The 21,606-nt window shown below is 37.4% G+C and overlaps 1 protein-coding gene and 1 long non-coding RNA gene across 6 annotated transcripts in view; both read right to left on the bottom strand.

Moving 5' to 3' along the window:
* Window positions 1-21,606, bottom strand: part of CCSER1 (coiled-coil serine rich protein 1) — a 621,761-nt gene that overhangs the window by 64,808 nt on the left and 535,347 nt on the right. The gene's annotated exons all lie outside the window — the stretch shown is intronic.
* Window positions 13,052-15,171, bottom strand: LOC135298863 (uncharacterized). The gene is made up of 2 exons (XR_010360926.1): window positions 15,033-15,171; window positions 13,052-14,947 (listed from the first exon to the last, which is right to left on the bottom strand). It is a non-coding gene; the product is annotated as an uncharacterized LOC135298863 (long non-coding RNA).

The raw sequence follows: 21,606 nt of genomic DNA, 5'->3' as shown, positions 1-21,606 counted from the left end.
AGTTTACACAGGAAAACAGATGCAATAAATTTTGGACTTCTTCAATGACTTATTGCAAGAAGCAAGCAGCTTGTGAGTGGGATGGAGAATGTAAGTCTGATAAATTAACAAGAAATCTTTTTGTCAGAGTACAGGAACCAAGTAAGACTTCGACCATTTATTTGTGCCTTGCTTTATATTAAACAAGTCCTTCTAGAAGGAAAGACACAGAAAAATCTGTGGGAGTGTGCAAATCCCAGCTTATTACAGGCAGATGCTATCAGGAAACTGATAAACACACTCAAGATCAAATCTGTACACCTTACTGGTGTGGAGTGAAATCCTTCACATTATGAGATGACAAGTGTAAGAACCTGGTCCAGCAGGAGCAGCTATCCTGTATCCCAGAGCAGGCAATGAGGACCAGAATTTGAACTCTTTTGCCTGAGTGTAAATGCAATCCTTCCAACTACTTTTGCATGAAAATTATTTGCAGCAGAGTATCTGAATGAGCACTTGGTAAGGCTAGAAACATCCCTTCCTGTAACTAAGAGAACCAACACATTCTGAAAAGCTATGAAAAAGAGAAGTAAATTCCAATACTTCTACGCGTTAAAAAATAGTATGCACTGCTCACCATCTTCTTCCTATAGCTGAGAAACTATTTCAGATTCTTCAATTTGGAAGAAGATAATAAAATCAAGGTTTGTTTGCATATGAAAAACATTTGAAAATACATGAAAAGCAATTTTAGCTTCCAAGAGTGATCATGCCACAGGCTTCCTGGCTACTACACCTGCATGTGATCTTGGGATGGCAGAGGATGCAACAATACATTTGGTAATTTGTGGATGTGTGCCCACTGCTGCAGGGATGCCAAATCTACCCATGATACCTTGGGGTTTAGCTATCTATTTTTTTCATTTTTTGATTTTGTGCTGCTTTGGTTTGTGGGTCTGGATTTCATATAAGGGGATAGTAAGGTGTGGGTTTTCAAATATGGGGATAGTAAGCTCTCTTCACAGAGTAGGTAGGCACAACAATTCCTTCTCTAGCTGGGGACCCAAGGACAGCCAATCTGGATCTCAGGCCCAAGACTATAAACAATGGGGACTGAAGAGAGAAAAACCAAGAAGGATGGGACTTCACGGGCTGGGGCTGTAATTGGACAATTAGCTCCAATATGCTTATGGACCAAAACTTATAAAATGTGACATCTTGTGACCAAGCCCTCTTTTGCTTCCATCTTGGAGCCATCCAGGCAGAGCCAAAGCCGTGGCTCTGGTACTGCCAGAGTGTGGCCTTTGAAGGCCCGTCAATAAATATCCTTTTATTCCCCTGAACTCTGTCTAGCCTCTGTTCCAGCTGTTTAAGGCAGCAGTTTTGGCACCCCAGATGGGGTTGTGAGGCATCTGGAAAACCCTTGGACCCGGCATTCCAGGGGAGGCCCAGCTGAGTTCCAGAAGTATCAGAGCCAAGAGCCCTTGGAGCCGAGTAGTGTTTTGCAATCAGCAGGAGTGAAACTCTGCCAAAAGTTACACTTAAGACATGTATACAAAATTTTGGAGAGAAAAAAACCTCAGAGAAGGTTAAAGGCATGAGCACAAATGGAATTCATGCACTCACAGCAGTGAATCACTTTTGACTGTTGCCACATCCACATGTTTGCATTTTTCATTGCAGGCACGTGTTTCCCATGGACCCACGTGCAGGGCGGGCACTAAGGTCAGTAACATGACACAAACTGTGAGAGGCCAAGTAATATTGTGATAATGTCATTCTTCAAAAAGATGGTATTATTTGGAGGATAATAATTTTAAACAACTGTAACAGAAATTGCATTATGCTCCCACTGCTGTCATTAAGCAACAAAACATCTAAAAAGATCAATCACACAAAGCCAGTAGTAAAAGCCAGTGTAAAAACCTTACAAATGTCTTTTTATTACTCTAACAACTGACTTCCTTTTTCTCCTCTACCTCTGGAGGAATAAAGAATGGCAGTAAATTAACTATTTATAGTTATAAAAATAGTTACTTACTTCCATCTGCTATAACTTGGAACTGCTGTCCCAACAACTTGCATGCTTGATGACATATGAAAAGCAGAATATAATTAGTTTATGTGAGTGATAATATGGTCATCACTCACTAAATTTTTGCTAAAATACTCTTTGAAAAAAGGAATACTAATATTTCAACCTGACATTATGTGCTAGGTATGCCCAGAAAATGAAAAGACTTTAAAAATTTTTGGAATATTATCTGGAGTATTTTTCCCCTTTGGAGAGCTCTAGAGGACTAACATCTTAGCACTGCCATCCACAAATGAGTACATTACTAAGACAAGCAGCAAGCAAGTTTCATAATAGATAATATTTAGACAATGATATGAAGAGTCTGGGGAAAAAGATACAAGATGAGAGTACAGCTATTCTCATTTCTAGCCTGAAGTATCTGAGCAACAATTAAAACTTTTTAAAGTGTTTATGTGTACCTCATAGAACCACTTATTTTTCATGTAACCCTGTTTTTTTAAAACCTAAATAACAATTCAATTATCCATTGTAATAGCCAGTAGAGAGACTGCTGTCAAATGAAGATCTCACTGAAAATAACACCTGTCAAACCAAAGCATTCCATCATTTTCAGAAATATTAAATACACTTTACTCCCAAACAAGAACATCTAAACTTTGTGAAAAAACACACTAAATAAATGAGTTTCTCACATTATCTTACCCTGCGTGAGTCTTTCCATTTAGCAAATTCCTAAAGACTTGTCCCTTGGGGCATATTGGGAGAAGTTGCACTGCTCACTTTTGAATTATAAATGTTCTTCAGAAAAGGTTTTTCCAAGCAACTTTTGTTAATATTCATTTTTTTAATGTGGAAGATAAAAAACAAAATTATATTTAAATATGCCTTGAGGTCTAGCAAATAATTTAGCAGCCAAGGTCTTCTACTGCTACTCAGAATAAAAACAGAACTTCTCACAAATTTGCAGACATTATGGACAGCTCATCTGCAGACAGAGGTTTTGTTTCTTTAGGAGAATCAAATCCCTTTGCTTCATCACAGAGAAAAATATTACTTTCAATTATACTTTGAGTACTTTATATCATATTCTCTCTTCCATTTTTGTTACAATTTATATTTCACAGATAATCAGCTCTTTTGAAATGGACATTCTCTTCTTCCCTTGAACAATTCAAACTCTAAGATATTTGTCTCATAAGTTGGTGACTGAGCAAAAGCAGAAATTCTAATTTAAATGCCAACAGATTTTCATTTTCCAGAAGAGTCCACATGATTACTCCACTGAAACAAATTCATAGGAAGGAAGCTCTCAAGAAGTAAGTTTTAAATAATCTCGTCCAGCATAGGAGTACATTTAATTTTTTATTTAATCATTGCAGGTATTAACTCCTAATAAACACTCATGCTTAAGGCAAGGTTAAGTAGCATGATGATGAACACCGTCGAGTTGTTGAGGACAACAAAACCCTCCACTGGGATTTGTTTCAAATGACTGTAGTTAATCCTATCATTCAACTTTCTAAAAAAACTAAATGTGGGGTCATAACAGATCCCTAAATCCCACTGACTGCAAGGGTACTCAGATTCCCAAATGTTTCTGGCATGTGAGGAAAAACCTCTGCCTTCTGTTGTAAGACAGGCTCTCATTATCTTGACTACACTAAGGAATTAATCAATTTTCATGTTATGGCTATTGAAGAAGTCCTCATTTTTCCAATACAGGCAATACCTCTACAATGAAGGTTAAAAACCATTGTTTCCCCTGCTGACCCATCAGCACATAATTAGCTTTTTTTTTTTTTTTTGCACATAAAGAATATATGAATGAACAAATTGAAAAGACTGTTGGCTATTAAAGCTAAGGTAGGGCGAGTTTGTTTGTATTTTGTCACAATGGCAAAGCTAGAAGCACATGCAGATGATCTACCTACCTGCAACCACCCTGAAGCGCACCCATGCAGACGTGAAGCTTCCTAAATGCAGGATTCAACTATTGTATTATATCCTTTATTTATGCACATGCACACTGATGTGCTCATGGCCTTTCAAGTCTGCACCCACAGTGCTCTTCAACTTCCTTGTAGTTCTAAACTCCCACCCTCACACTGGTGGACAGAGTTGTAATACAACAGTGTTTGCCTGGTCAAAGGATTGCAAATTCATTTTAACAATCCATTTCAATTCAGGAGAGATGGGCTTATTGCATTCATATGGGATTTCATCAAATGATTTGTACAGATGTTTTCTTTCTTTTATTTTTGATTGTATGTATCTTAGGAAAGGCCAGGCATGAAATTGGAGCTGTAAAATAAGCCAGAATTTATTGATACAGCTCTGCTCTAGGAGCTCAATAGGTGTGCAACAAAGCAAGAAGGGTAAGGGGGCTGAATTATTCATTGAACCTTTAAGCATCAACAAATAACACAGTGAAGAATGCCTGTTTTGCAACAGTAGGTATGAAGTGTACACATAAAAGAAAATGAATGTTACAAAACTTGTCCTTTCAGAATTCAACCATTGAGTATTTTTCTTATTAGTAATTTGGAGAGGAAATAAGACTGACAAGTTATTCAGAGGAGGTACATGGCATAATTTTTTTTAAATATTACTTAGAATAACATCTTGAATACTGTACCTACTGTATCAGCTTCAAGGAAAACGAAAAAACTGATGAAAACTGACAGAAGAAAAAGCCTTTCTTATCAAGCCATTACAGTGTTGGCATAACCCAGCTGTTATTAGCCTAAACTTAGTATAAGAAATGAAAATGTGTCAACAACACCTAATAAACCAGATATATAACAATATATAACAGATTACTGTTATTAAGCAAATTACTACTTTTAGGTTCCAGCTTCCATACCTAACTCCATGACTCTGATAACATTCCCAAACAAATCCTTTCAGTCAAAAATTATCTTTGAGCTAAATAATTGTTTTCTTATTTTTTCAGGTATTTAAATTTTAATTTTTTTTTTCTCTATGCTCACATCGGTAGTCAGACCCATTTTATGGTAAGACCTATTGACTTAATTGATAAATCTGAAAGACTCTGTTGATAAAGTCAGGTGGCTGCAAAACTTTGTAACAATGCAAATGGAAAGCTGATATTACACAAAAAGATGCAATATTGTTTTGAATTGAGTGTTATTAATTGAATTAACATTTGACCAATGGTATTTTTGTTGCCATTATACCATTTGGCATTTTTGATAGATCCAGTAACATTAGCATTTCTCATCCTCAACTAGCTTTTAGTGTTCATGATGTTTTAGTGTTTCTGATGCTTTGATATTTTTTTAATTCCATCTGCTGCAGGCCTAATCCTAACAGATCACTGGGATACTTTCTAAAGGACCACTTGCAGGGAAAAAAGGAAAATAAATTTATAAAATCTATTCTATTTTAATGTTGTACCTCAGTAAGTTAAAATTTTATCCTTTTTCTGTTCATTTTGATTGTCATTTGCTTCATCATAACACGTTTCCAAGTCTCCTGCTTGCTGCTTATGAAACAGAACACAGAAGGAAATAGGTAAAATTGTGGCAACCCAGCATCCTACCTCTGACTGCAGCCAAGAACTAATGCCCAGGGCAGGGTTAAAGACTCTGGGCAATCACACGTTCACAGTTCCCAAATTTGCTCCACCAGCCTTCAGAAGGAAGCACACAGATTTCTACCTTGGATTTTCTTTGTGATTCTTCAACAACATCATATATGAATGAGTTAGGAATTCTGCTCTTAACAAAAGCAAGACAGGAAGGCATGGGAATTTTCTTCCCAGTCGACCACATCCAAATACCACAAAGATGCTCGAGTACACTGGCCCTGCTTGCTGCTGCTGAGAAAAACCAATGCACCTGCAGCAGAAACAAAAGCGTGTCCCAGGCCCAGCGAATGCAGCTCAGTGTTGGGAGTACAGAACTGGCACAGCTGTCCAGACACGCATTTCTATTCACTGCTCCTGCTGCGGCTTTACTAATCCTTCCACAGAGGGTGGGAAACACATGTTGGTAATCTTTCATAGTCACAGCAAGAAAGAATAATGGTGACATTTGACATGGCAGTAAGACTATTGCATCACTTCATAAAATACATTTCCAAAACCATCACCTGTATTCCAGCATAGCACAGCTTCCCTCATGTGACAAAAATAATTTCCTTGGTGAGCTATCATTTGTAAACATCCACGTGTGCTTTACCTATGCCAGGACATTTTATGCCATCATATAATAAAATTTAGAGTTTGAAGCTCTCAAAGAGTAAAACTAGATTGTGATGAATTCTCCTCTTATTTCCTAATAATATAACCTTTACCTAAAAAGAAATTATCTCTCTTGTCTTGATGTCTGTACAAAACACTGTTTCCAGAAAGCGGAATAATTAAATTGCGCTTCCACTTTTAATTATGTGCAGCAACAATTTATTATTTTGCTGTACTACAAGGAATGAGAGCTATGTATGAAATTAAATGAAAACAAAAGAAAGCTTTTCATTTAATTCAATGTTACGCCTTTGGCACAAGTTTTGTGAATGCCTTGATACCACTGTGAAAACAAACAGCTGAATGATTCTGTAAATGGGCATAGTACATAGACATCACAAGCAAGAGCAGGATCCTGTTATTGTAGGACTTGTGTAAGTCATGGCAAGGACCATGATTATCTGAAAAACTGCTTTGGTATCCAAGATGATAGAGATACAAAAGTGTAAAGCAAAGTCAAAAAGCAAATCGGGGCAAAATATTCACAAACAGCTGATTTACCATTGCATCCACTGGAATGGTGGATGTGCTGCCCTCCTGCTGCTAGTCCTCACTAGTAAGCCCAAGCTGCTTTGAGAAGGACCAACTCTCACTAGACATTTGCCTGCTGCTCAAGAAGATGGTTCAGGATTGTATTGTCTTAAGAATATTTATTATAACAACTAAGAGAACTGGAGCAGAAACTCCCAGGGACCAACTCTGTTTTTGCAGAAGGTTGTGAATGACCTACCACCACAGCACACATGCAGACCCTACTTTGCCTCAGGAACACTTCCACAATAAACTAAACTGGAACTAAACTGTAGGAAAAGGTCAAAATCTATCAAGCATAGATCTGCTCTGCCAAAGTGGAACGATAATCTGCATAATGTTTGTTTTCATATCTGTTACCATTACATATTTTGAGTCAGCAGCTAGACCCCACAAGGAGAATGCAGTCTCATTACTCTGCTCTCTGTCACAGGGATTTTACAATTCCGCCTAGTCCTGTCTCCAAACTGAAATCCTGTACAATATTAACTAACTTCTGGCTAGTGTGCGCGTGTTCCCTTTTATGTCCTTTATCCTGTGTTACTGTTATTTCTCTATGTGTAACTGGGAATCCATCTATCCAGCTTTGAAGCCAAGCTTGTCTAAATCACTCCCTACTTCATTGCTTTCTTCAGCAGTTCCAGCTCAACAGAGGATTTCATCATGTTTCCAGTTCTTTCTCTTAAATCTTTAATCACATACCAATCAAAATGGTACTTAATAGATTCCTGTCAGGAACACAGTCATTTAAACCCTTCCTGTTTGAAACTGCATTCACTCACATACTTTCTGGCTGCTGCTCTCTTACATGACCCTCAGTCCCCTGCCACACTTTCTAACTATGAACTGTAGTTAAGCTGAATCCCAAGCAATTATTCAGTTAACTTTCCCCACTGTCAACCCAGAGAGAAGAGAAATGTTTTAACATATCTCCACAAAGTTTACTGTATGAAATCCTCCTAAACTTTGGGGGGGGGGGGGGGGGGGAAGAGGAAAAAATGCATGTGGCAAACCATCCACTGCCAGAGATGTCTATCAAAGAGATCACTCTCTAAGCTCCAGATGGCAGGTCTCCTACAGGAAGCAGCTGGTCCTTTGGCAGCATGTCCTCAAGAAGTGCCAATGGCTAAGTCTGTCTGTGGTAATTCAAGGCCACCACAGGAATTTCATGCTGAAATTATTTCAGCTGTACAAGCCAAGCTTTTGCTCTTCAGCAGACCAGAGCCAAAAGCCAGACCCATTGCTCTATCACATACCCTGTCCACCGCTTCTCTGTGAGGGGAGCACATGGGGTTGTTGTGTGCTTTGAACCAATTTCAACAAAACCACAAAAGCTGGTGAACTTGATCTATTAGTCAAGCCACTGTCTGTGTAAAACAGCCACCAAACCTATGGAAATAAGGTGTATAAGAAAATGAACACTAGGTCATCTCTCACATGGCAGGGAACAAGACCCCAATTTTCTTGATGGTTTCATTCAGCCCTTTAACAGAGGAATTCTTATAATTTAGGTTCAATATTACTTGTTTTATTAACATTTCTAAACTTAATATATTCCACAGATAAAAAACTAACCATAAAAAGACTTTGTTTTCAAATTTCTCCTATTTCTGATCAGCATTTTTGGGGCATTACTTCTATCTTATTTCGTCCTTTCTTGCACTGTACCAGTCCTCTGGAATCACCTTGGTACAGGAGATGGGTAGTTTGCTTTCCATCACACTTTTAAAGCCATAAAATGTGTAGTTCCTCTCTCTTTTTTTTTTTTTTTTTAATAGAGCTCTCCTCAGCAATTGAAAGACATAAGATGACCACCTAACTTCTGCAAACAGCAGCCCAGTGCTGTGGGTGTCCAGCAGACTTGTCCTGCCCTAGTGCGCAACGCACTCACAATTCACAGCATCGATCTTCCTAAACCAACTGCACCAGTCCACAGAGAATGCAATTCCCTAAAAATTAGAACACCTTCTATCTTTCCTGAGCACAGGAATAGCTTAGGAGCCAGACAATGACACACAATGTCAAGATTTCCAGTTGGGCTGCAAAGCCCTGCTCACGCCACACATCAGTGGCACCAGCTGTAGCCCAATTAAACTCAACAGTGCACAGGTGCTCCCAGAAATGAGTAACAAAGCAAAGCAATCTCCCCTTTAGGGTTCTGAAAAAAAAATTAGAGCTCTTTAGCTTCTTTAAGTGTCTAAACACCAAATGGAATGGAAATCAGAGAGACAAAATGACATACAGAGGAATAAAAATAATATGAATTACAATTTAATGTAATTCCATATATATTTATACTAGAAAATACATGTGTTCATAGTTGATCTATACAAACCTCATTAAACATTTTAGGCCCACTTTCCTTTTAAAGGAGTTAATATAACCTGGGGAAGTTGGATGTATCATCCAAAGGACAAAAAGCAGTATTTCTAAATAATATTCCAAACCTTCTTTTATCAACATTCAAAAGATACCTGCAGGAAAGATGTTTTGATGTAAAGGTAACTCAACTACATAGCTAAAATTCTGGGCAACATTTCAGTGTGTCTGTGAACATAATGGAATCAATCCACAAAAAAAGAGAAAATAGAAAATGTGATCATCTCATTTTAAAAATGCAAAAAAAAGTTTCTAACTGCAATACTCTAAAGAGCTACTTGAAAGACAAAATGAAGAAAAATTCTATGGAAATATATTAATGGGGGAAAAAACCCAGCTATATTAAATGCATGTTGGTATAACCTTTTTAAGAAATACAGTTCATTCTCATGGTAAGAAATTAATCAAGCTGAAGATTTGGAGAGTTTCATTCACCAGTAAAACATTATTACATTATATCAATAAACTTGCTTCAACAAAATGAGCAAATGTATGTTTATTAATTAAACTACTGGAGAGCCAAGATATTAGAGTTGTCAGTGTTATAGGATTCATAGATTCACATTCTCTTAATAAAAATAAAAGCACTTATACCAAGTAATTGATCTTATTTTCTTAATAGAAGTTATAAAAGCAGCTGTGGGCCTGTACAGAGAGCATGAACAACAAAAATTTAATAATACTGTGAACAACAGCCTTTTCAATTTAAGGCAGTATTTACCTCTATTGATAGAGCAAGCCAATATCACAGAATGTAACTAGCAGATGGTCAATTGTATTATAAATTTTTCTTATATACTAACTGGCAACACAGAATATTTTCAGTTCATAAAAAGATATTAATAAATAATACTGTTAATATTCATGGAACAGAATTTTTTTCCAATTTTATAAACAATGGTTCTACAAAAGGAACAGGTCAATAAACAAGAAGTGGGTGTTCAGAAACTCAAGAGAGTTTGGTAGACCATGAAACAACATTAACTCAAAGCACAGTCATTTCAACTGCAGCATGATAATGTGGGATATTTTTGGTCCTGCTTCGGGTAGATATAATGAACTCATTACAAGATGACATTTTTTATAGTTTTGCTTATCTGACAGGCTATCAGTTAAGAAAGATAAAGAGCGCACAAACACATTGGTCTTTACTAATGAACACAGAAGTGGGAAAAGAGAGTTGGCCCAAACAGAGATTTTGCAAGCCCTCAGAAGTAGTTGGGAAAAATAGCAATTCTGGCTACTAGATCTCATGTATTCAGCCAAATTCTGTGATGTTTCAAGTTGAAATTTACAAATGAAATCAGGCAGGAGAAACAATATATTGTGAACTAAAGATGGCAAATGAATGACTGATTCTCTGGGACCAGAAGCCAGAATTTTATACTTTTTATGTCAATGTGTATGAGTGCTTACTGACTCAGGCTTACTGCATGAAAACAAAGCACTTCCAAAGAGACAAAGTCCTACAGACCTCCTGACAAATCTATTCACATAAATTATTTTTATTTATTCTGGAGGAAAAGGCTCACAGACAGGATTGGATCTTTCTTGCTGAGCTCAGATCATACCCCTCCTTTGTAAACAGCTGATGAAAATCACAAAACTTAGAAAAAAAAGTTTTCCAAAGCAATACTAATTTTTTTTTTTTTTTCAAATTGCATGCAAAAACAATGATGCCTCTCTCTAATTCTTAATAGGATTGCAGACTATACTTGATGATAATTGCACTTGTGATTTTTTTTCCCCTATTTGTTGCATGGAGATGGAAACCTGAGTGTGAAAATCTGCAGTTTGTCAGCAGGTTTCACAAGACTTAGTTCACTGTATCAGTTATACACCGTGAAGGTCAGTGAGGAAATTGGCCTTTCAAAAAGCTTTTCACACACTTGGCCCAGTTCCCTGCCAAGTGCCAAATGGGAACTTTACAAACTCTGGAAAACCAGTGCTGTAGACGCCTCAAAAGTTCTGCCTAGGTCCAGTTTGAAAAACAGACTCTCATTTTGTTCTGAGTAAAATTTCTGCTTTGCCAGGACTACTGTGCTTTGACAAAGACTCAGATGGTCAAAGGCATCATAACTCAGCCACGAAGGTGAAAGCCAAATGAAGGTGATATGACATCACAATTTGCATATGCAGTAACAGTTTCCTTGTTCATGGCTTGGAAAAGAATGGTACGCTACTAATGGGACACAGTGGTTTACATGTGCTTTCAGAAGCTGCTTGGAGTCAAACAGGGGTGGAACAGGTCTCTTCTAAAAACTCTTAATATTGGAGAATAACTGGATGAAAACAATTGAAAAAGGAAAATATTTTTTTTTCAACATTTGAATTCATTACTTCTGTTCTGGGTAGCTTTTAAACCCAATTAATGTGCTCTGGACAGTGCGTGTAGCTGACATTTTCTTAAAGGAAAATAGAGAGGCTTTGTTTTCCCTCTTTGCCAGTTCATCAGATTGTTGGTAAAATGGCTGCAATCAGGCCTAGACTCGGAAGACACCAGATTACAAAGGCTGGGTGCAGATGTGCCCTTTAGCATTTTCCTCAAAAATATTTTCAGTAACACTAGGGAAAATATACTAGAGAGATTACATTAGGGTGAGAAAATATTTTCCAAACCAGCTCTAGGCAAACAAACATTAAAGAAAAGCAATAGGTACCCTCAAATATGTCACACTTGTTGTCAGGTCAGTATTATACTTGTGATACACAATTTATTTAAAAGGTAGATTATACTGGCAGCAACTGTCACATAAACACAGATTTGTTTGTGATTGCTGGGCTGGGGTTTTTGTCACAATCCCTGAGCTAAGGGTTGAGGGGAGATAAAAAAAAAATATGGCTCAAAACAGTTCAGCTATGACCCTCCCAGGAATGAGACTAAAGTGATTACATCACTCTAGCCAAGCTACAACAACTTATCAATAAGAAAAGAAACAGAAGCAGTTCCACCATTAAATGTAAATCTGAGGGAACAAGGGAGCCTTAACAGACACTTGGCTCCTTTTAGAGGAAGCATGACAATTTGGTCCTTAATTTCAGCAATAAACCACTATTTTATCCCAGTTTAATTCCACTGGTCTGGAGGGCTTTTCTATAAAGCTTGAAGATGAAACAGAAATAAAATAAAAATATAAAAATCCTTTTGATTGCAAGTACAACCAAGGGAGAACTTAATTTGAAAAAGCCTTAAAAAGGCTTTAAAATGTTATCTTTTTTCCCCTCCCCTCATTATACAACAGTAGATAATCCTCTGAATTACAAGTCACGTTTTACATATAGTCTTAAATTACGTTGCTAAAATATTGATACAGCCAGACCTGGTTAATTCAAGCCAGTTTTCTTCTCATTAAGATTTAACAGAGGCTGAAGCATTTATGGTATAATGTCATGCACACTTAGGGATAAAGGGAATACAGCAAGTGTGAATTAGGTGGGAATCCAACAGCAAGTGAATCACATTAGAAATAAAGAGAGTATTTGATGTGGAGAAAACAATGTTCTCTTGGGCTAATGGCAAGGGGTGGAGACAAGGCCAGCCACCCTCCTCAGAGAGGTTCTATGTGAGCCCCTTGTCATCTGCCACCATCTCTGCCCAGTGGGTGCCACTGGTGTGCATCAAACACCTCCCTAAATGTCACACGAGCCTTGCAACCTCCCAGGTGACTCTGTTTCAACTCCAGCCCCCCACCACTGCTGTGCGGTGGGCCCTGGGCTGCACAAACAGATGTGGTAAATCTAAATGCACTTTTAAATCTATGGGGAAATAAAGGAGTAGTTAAGGAACTGCATTAAAAAACACTTTACAAAGTCATTACTTTGCAGAATGGCAGTACATGCACTGTAGCTTTAGATCAATATAAGATACAACTTCATTTAATCCAGAAGAAACACCAACATGTAGTAATTGTGACAACAATAACAAATGTATACCTGACAAGTGTTGCAAAGATGTGACAAAGATATTCAGGTGAATGTAAGTTGCCTGTTCTATCACAGGCTGCAGATCAGTCAAGAGCAGCAAAATATCTTTATAGCAAGAACTTTCATGAGGCAAAAATAACCAAAAACTGTCACAAGCTCAGATCTAGTCCCAAGATATTCAGATGAAGCATGATTGATGTTGTGGCTGTTATTTCCCATCAGAAAGTTGCCTAATCTGAAGACTACACGGCACAATACAAACTTGGGCAAAAATATACCAAGATTTTCGTTTTCATTCTTATAGAATCCAAGTACCCAGTGATGAATAAAGTTGCTCATGAGAAAATTTGTTACAAAATACAGAAACTGGAAAATTCACATAATTGCAGATTTAAAAAAAAGCACACTCCAAGCACATTCCTATAACATTACATCACTCAACAACTACAAAATCTATAAATATAAATGAGATATTGAACCCAGCAGATAAGAGAACTTGCTGGTCTACATTGTGGCCAAGGACTACTCCCTCAAAGTAGTTGCAAAAGCATGGGAATATCAAGAAGTGGAAAAGAAACATTCTTACTAATGAACAGTAAAATTATTATTAAATTCCAGAAGGAAATAGCAAATATTATCTTTACAAGTATGCAACTGCAATCTACAGAAATGCTGATTTGGAATTAACTTATTTATTTAGGAAAAAAAAAACAAAACAGATAACTTTTTTTAGTATTTCTGAGTTGGAAAAAGACATCCTTTTCAGGGTTCCAGCAACAGGAATAAATGTGCAGTAAATCAACATACAAAGTTTCAAAACTAGAAAATCTGTAATCACACCCAAATTTGCCTGTTATGGCCACTTACAGATGGATGGTACAGAGCAAATTTAAAATTTAGGAGTTTCAGGAGCTTGTTTAAGTGAAATTACACAGCTCCAGGAAGACAGAGGCTTTCTCTCAGCAGAAAAGAAGTCCACTCCCTGTATGCAGTGACAAAACCACAATTTCCCTGACTGAACAACTATATAATATCAGACTACACCAATCATCTCACTAATTATTAAAGAGCAGATAAATGATTCCTTTTTTCTTACTGCACATCAGAACCAGAGTCCTTAAAAATGTAAAAATCAACAACTATAACTCATACTGGGCATATTAATTCACATTGCACTTGAAGGCACTTCCAGGCCTTACAGCAGAACTAAAACACAACTCTCCAAGCTGTTTCACAAAAGGAGCTTGATATCCTCTCTCCTTCATTTTCAAGTGTGACAGCTCTGCACAGCTCTACAGAGGTTAAGTGAACTCGAGACTAAAATTCTGCAAACCCTTCTTGAGCAAAAAGCTGTGCTGCAGCTACAGCTTAAGTGTGATGAGGTAAGGAAAATTTTTTGGTGACACAGGACTTTTCACTTGCGCTCTTCTGACAAACGCTGAGAGTATAAATAGTAAATAAATCACAGTCTCTATTATTTATCATGCAGCAACCTGGAACTTCCTTCTGACGTCTACAGAAAAGTAACTAAAATATTCACAAGTGTCCTAGTTTTCAATATCCACTACAATTGTAGTGAATAACTACAACTGCAGCCAAGCTCTGCTGGTTTCACATAGAAGTCTTAGGAAGGCAGGATCAGAGCCAGGGTGCTCTCCACAAAGGCACCACTGCCCAGCTGTTTTCCAGTTCCTCTGGTTTCACCAGGTAGCATGACATTGTCATTAGGATAAGCAAAACCAGGAAGCACTATCAATTTTTTGCTACTTCTGCATAGAGCAGAAAACCACCTAACCTTCCCAATCGGTGTGTGAGAGATGGGAAACAGAACTCTGCAAAACAGGAAAGAGACTCTAATGTTGTCATCATATTGCAAAAGTTCCATGCTGTTGTCTCCTTAGCACAAAAGTTTCATACCTTCTTGGGGCAGCTCTTCAGAGCACTGACTCTTTCTTCCTCACAAAGTAAAACAGCCAACTGACTCCACTTCCTCACAAAGTAGTCAACTCACTCCAGTTGCTTCTCAACCAGCCAACCCACTCTTTTAGAGCACTCTTCTTCTTGGTTACAGCTGTGGCCTGTTAAACTCAGGCCTGATCCTTCTCTTTGGTGATTGGCCCAGCTGCAACTCCTGAGGGGTGAGATTACTTTCTGCACTACCCTTATTTTCTTATATTCTATCCCTGCACACTCTAATACTGAAATACAAAATAATATAGAAGGGTGAAGACATTAAAGTTAAGGCTACAGATGTGCCTACCAGGACAATGTTGAACGGTTCAGTAAATGCCTACAAGATATGCTAGTGAAATTAGTATGAAAAAATGACGTTATCACTGTCAAAATAGATTGCTACTTAGATGCCATTAAGTGAAAAATTCAGAGAACATATTCTTCAGATTTATGGGAAAAAGACTCATTAAAAAGTTGCGAACAACATGTCAAATTTATTGACAAATTACATTAAAATACTGAAAATACAACGTTAGTGGGTTTTAAGAAAGGCAACTATCACTGGGTTAGTACTGAGAACTGCACGTTCCTTTTACAGCTCCTTTGAGTAGTGGCTCAGACTCCTGTTTCTTAGGTGGGAGGACAGATCCTACATGCAGTTATTATTATTAGTACTATTACCATTGTTATTAAATCAAACCTCGCTTTTACAGATTTTCCAGTGGTAGCAGAAGAGGCAACGCCTCATATATCTGAATAAAAAAATGTCTTTATGCTGGCCTTATGGTACTTAAGGCCAAGCTATGCCTGAACTGACCTAAGTCCTTCCAGACAAAACTGACCTGTCAAGATTTTTTGAGCCAAAGAGTGAGTTTATACTGGACTGGCACTTCATTTGCTATGACTGTGACATTTCTGATTTGTTTACTAAGAGGTCTGCACACATTGTTACAGTTTGTCTATTCAGAAGTCCACGGTTTGGGTTCTGCTTGGGCAGGAACATTTAGGTTCAGGCATCATTCACTTTACAAAAAGTACTTTTTCTTCACTGGTCACTGCTGCCCCCAAAATGACAGAGTTGCTAAACTGTCTTCCATAGACGAGGAACTGCAAATGAGGAATGATTCATCATTCAGCTCCCCCCAAAGGATTTAGTGTGATGAGACATGTAGAGGCACTAATAGACTGTGAAAGGAGTGTGGGCTGAACTAATTGAGTAGTATCGATCCACCAGTGCCAGTGAGATTATCATGAACGCCTAAAGTCCCCACAATATGGAAGATTTGAGAATAAGTGAGTGAACTGGGAAAAAATTCATCCCTCCAACTAACTCTCAACCATGCATTTAGCAACCCTGTTACAGTAGTACTTAACACACACACTGCATAGCCTGATTTATCTTCAGAGCTTCACAAATATTAGCTAATTAATCTTTCACCATTGTAGTTTCACTCCACAGCACATCTTAATTTTTCTTTATAATTGAAGCTAAAGATTTAAACTGGCACAGAACTGTGCACTATTTTGAAGGAAAATGCTCAGTGACCTCATCCTACTTAATTTGTCACAGCTAAAAACTTTAGAAAACCAGATAGAAAAAATATGCATATTTATAGAATGAACTACAATAATTTCTCTGATTAGTATTTAAAATAAAATGCATGTTGACAGTCATAGCAGTCAGTAATTCTGTTTTACTGGAAGTTTAATGAGGGATTTGTAGTTGAAGTTAGTACTTTTGCATTGGCTGAAGTGCTAAAATGTCAAGTACTGACTGATTACTGTTTAATTACAGACCCATAAACAACTTTATATGGCTACAGCATTATTCCCCTAGGTCCTCACAGTGTTACCATCAAGACTAATTTTGAATAGGTACTTAACTTGTGCACTATATTTGACATAAAATTTTCTTGTTGGACATTTTGACATTAGCACAGTTTAAAATCTGGATGAGACTTTCCAACTTTATCTTTGCAACAAAAAGCTTTGTCTCTTGCTTCTGGAAATCATTTATTAGTTTATTCTTACTTCTAAAGCTTACTTGCTACTGAAGCTGCAAATTGCATTAAGAGTTATGGCAGTTTTGTTAAAAACATAAATGTTGGCTCTAGACAAGAAAAAAACCCAATTCCCTGCAACTCAGTAGTGAAGGGGTAGGAAATTTACTGTGTGTGCTCAGTGTGTCACTTCTTACTCAGAGCATTCAGAAATATAGCACAGAGTATGTAATTATTTACAAATTTTTTTATTCTTGTGAGGGTGAGAAACCCTTCTGAGCTCTTCTGCAAGCATACATGACCTCCATCCCTTTTACAATACAGCAAATGGGCAGAGTGAAGTTTGAACTGTGCACAATTGACTCTTCCCTCCAGCTGATTTAACAGAGGAAAGAAACAAGTAGAAAGGGTCAGAAGTGAGAGCAGGGCATGAGGAACGTGTCTTTAACCAAAGACAGGGAAAAAGGGAGATGGGTAGCTTTCAATGGATTGATTTTGGAACTATGTTATGAAACCTTTGCCTTCAGCTTTAGATTATCTGACTTCATGAAATATCTAAACAACAACGCAGACAAGCACAAGTTCATTTGGATCAGAATTCATAGAGGATTAGTGTGCCATCAAGCTCTGTGAATCCAAACTGCCCCCAAGAACACAAAAACCAGATTATAATAATAAAACATTTTATTACTCACACATGTTTTAATAAAATTTTAAGTTAGCAATACAATTGATATGACTTCTACTAGTATATTAGCATTTTTCTTAAATTGCATCATTAATTTAAGTATAAAATGACATGCTGCAGTGCATCAGTCATTAAGGACACTTCTTCACCTGTTTAACACTGATTCTGTTTATTACCACATCTGCTTTTTATTTCTTCATGTCTTATTAAACAGCCTATCTCAATACCTAACCATAGCACACCCTTTTTACACCACCACATTGTGAGGTCAATTAAAGTTTTTGTTAAAATTACACAAGAATAGAGTATATTATTTTCTTGGTGAGTATTTTAAAAGCCAGCCTCAGGTTTGTTTGATTATTTTGTAGTTTATGCAAATAAGCCATTAAGCTCCCAAGGAAAATTTCACATTTCCCAACACATTTTCAACTCATTTTTCTAATCTACAAGTGTAAACCTAATTTGAGAAGCATACAGCTTCAGCACCACTGCTGTGTATAATGCATTTTCTTCACAGCAATAGCAATTCTTAACCATTTTTCTAATAAATAGCCTATTGTAGTTATTGTGTATTGCATTTTTGTTTGTATCTCAGTGTATTTTGCTTCACATAAAAATAATAAAATAATATTTTCACTGCTGTTTTAAGAGCTCAGTAGATTTTCTTAAGAACTTGGCCGACTGGGCAGCCTAAAAAATGCTATTTGAAACAGCTAGCCATTTCCATTGCATTCTCGGCTGCTGACTGTCCTGTAAACCTACAGTTTTTACGACAAAACTGCATGAATCCATGAATCTTTATATCATTATGTTTGCTGCTCTTTTCTGCTTTTTTCCAAAAGCTGCATTAGAACTCTGATAAGAGGAAACAAACCCACAACTAGTCTTGACTACCTAGCCCAGCAAGACAGATTTGCACGGGGTGGTAGCACTGGCACCTGCAGTGCTGTCACGACACTCTTATTTCCATCTTATTTAGCATGTTTTCATCTTGGCACTGTGGCTGAACTCTCACTTAGACCTAAATCACATACCTCCATGGTCCTTTGTACAAACCTATTCTAAGTTGATATAAACATACCATAGGAATGCTTTTTCTTCCCTTCTCAGAAGATGTAAAATCACATTGGTTTTGTGACTGACAATAAAGCTGCTTAAACAAGTTTCCCATCTGTCTGTCCCTTGACTGCTCATTCCTGTCTTTAGGAGTGTCAAAAATCTCTCTCTACCTGAGCTGTGCTGCTATAATTTATGCACAGCTGCTCAGTAAACTAAATCCTTAATTTGCTATTGATTAAAAATAAACTTGAAATTTATTTAAAAGTTAACCCATTCATTCTGTGCTGTTTCTGCGAAATGGAAAACAGACATGAAAAATGATCCAGAAAGCATTGCTTTGGCATGTTTGACAGTGTGACAGCGTTTTTGTAAGATCAAAATGAATAAGCTTCTGGCTGCCACATTCTACTATGATAAATGATAAAGTGATAAATGAATGAGTATCATTTACCTTTACTTACATCTTCTCTAGAAAGGATTCATACAGATAATAACTCATATTTAAAATTTTCTACATTGGTCAGACAATGCAGAGGAGCATTACTGTCAAGAATTACATATTCAGCTGAAGGCTTTTCAAAGCTAACTTGTACAGCTATTTAAATGCCATACTTCTCCTTTTTCTACGGGTAGAAATGTGAATTTCTTGGTTTTGTTCATTTGACACTGGAAATATATAAAAACAACCTGAAAGCATACCATTTTCATAGATGATACTATTATCACAAGTTTAGATTACATTCTGAGTTTCACTCTCTTATGTGAATGCTTTAATTTATCCTGACCATAATTTCTGTGCCTCCAGCACTTGGAGTAAAATATGCACTTGTGAGATTGAGTGCTTTCTTTCTCTCCTCTATTGCCTTATCTACTTCACAACTTCTGCAATTTTTCCATCCTGCTTATAGAGATTTTCCTGACAGTGGCTAATAAATCATTGTCCCTTAAACATACTATGAAGTTTCCGTAAATTAGTATTTCCTATAATAAATATATTTCCTAAATTAGTATATAAATACACATATTAGCTTTATGCTGCTGAATCAGGACTCCAACATTTGCACCTATTAGGGCACCCCAGGGCATGGCACCCTCCCTGGCAAGGAGGCTGCATCAGATCTCAGAGAGAAAGGCAAAAGTCTCTCACTTGGTGCAAAACAGAAGCAGAAGGGGAAGGCAGGCACTTAGGGGGTAATTTTTTAAACAATATTGTTTTCATCCCCTCCTCAGCTTCAAGGCCAAAGTAATTCACCTCTAAGGTCCTTCTAAGTGGCCCCTGCAGTGGCAGAGGATCATGGAGAGCAGAGTACTCACTGCTCATCCTGATGATGCTGTGCCACTGTAAAAGGGGAGATTTATGGGCTCAGAAAGAACACAAGTAGTATAGAGCATAACTAAAGATCTTTGAGGTGAGGGCACTCAGTAGATATTACTCCTAAACTGACATCACGAAGAACAGCAACTGACTAAAACAAGAAACCACATTTAAGGTGAGGCTGCCATCAGAGCTACATGCAAAAAAGGAGAGATGAACTGGAAGGGGAAAGGGAGCAAAAGTTCAATAACAGGTTGAAATCTTGATTCTGTATAAAATAATCATTAAATTACCTATAACTGATTTAATGACAACCTTCTTGTTGCTCCTCATGCTTTCAGTTTCCTTGCATCCTATGCAAGTCATCTTGATTACAACTTCTCCATCATGGCTGCTGTCCTATTATTGAGTTAGCATTTTTCCCCAGTTATGGCTGACTGCATTGTACTGTTACATCTCTCACCCATTTCTCACCAACCTTCTATTTATTTGAAACAAGTGCTATACCTGTGAGCAGAGATATGTCTCAGATACATTATTTCTATATGGGGTGTTTATGTGTAAGTGGTGAAAATGAGAAGGCTTGGCTAGAAAAGATAGCAGAAGTACACGTTTTCCTGGGTGAAGTATCTGAAACAAAAAATAAATAAATTTTGCTTAAGAAATGAAACAAAAGAAACAAAAGTAAGAGTGAATTGCTATTTTGGAAAACCTTAAATATAGACAGTTTCAAAGGCTCCTCAGCAGTATGAGAAAGTTGTGAGTGATGAAAAAGGGAGAAGGCAGTACATTTTCCTGGACTTTTATTCATATTGATCCTCCCTTAAGTCCCTCATGCCCTTCTTCAGGTAAGGTCTGAAATTACAAGCCACAAACACCTGTGGCAGTATTTTATCTTAAAATGTAAATTATTACTGAAAGTCAGAATGTCCTGCTGAGAAGCAGGAGGCCTGGGGCCTTGGACACAGATATCCTTGCCATACTTTAAGGGTTCCTGCGGTGCCATGCATGCGGATCCGTTCTCCTCCAGTGAACAAAAATCTCAGTGGCTAATTAGCAGTGTGCATAAATAACTTCTGTGGCAGAGACACGTTTTGGAAGTAGTAATTGGCACACTGTCTAGCTCTGATTTGCAGTTCTATTGCATGACCGACATACGGCTGGAAAGAAGAAATCATTCATTGCCTCAGCCCACTGTACTATCTACTTAAGTAGCTTAGATGAGTGCAAGTGGAAATAAAGTGATTATTCCAATTATCAAAGGCTCACAGGAATACATTGAGCCATGAGAAATTCATCCCCACTTAATAAACTGCTTAAAATTAGCATTGAAAAACAGCAGGAGTCAAAAGCTGTGTGAAGTTCAGCTGACCTAACTGCAGCAGCACAGGACAGCAGCAGGTACCAAGCAAACTGGGACATATTCATCTTCCCAGTCTGTGCTGAAAAAAACACCAACTAACATCTCCAAAGGAC

This window comes from Passer domesticus, chromosome 4 (assembly GCF_036417665.1).
Source record: "Passer domesticus isolate bPasDom1 chromosome 4, bPasDom1.hap1, whole genome shotgun sequence".
Lineage (NCBI taxonomy): Eukaryota > Metazoa > Chordata > Aves > Passeriformes > Passeridae > Passer > Passer domesticus.
The sequence above is the reverse complement of the archived record's forward strand: the minus strand, read 5'-3'. Positions and strand labels throughout refer to the sequence as shown.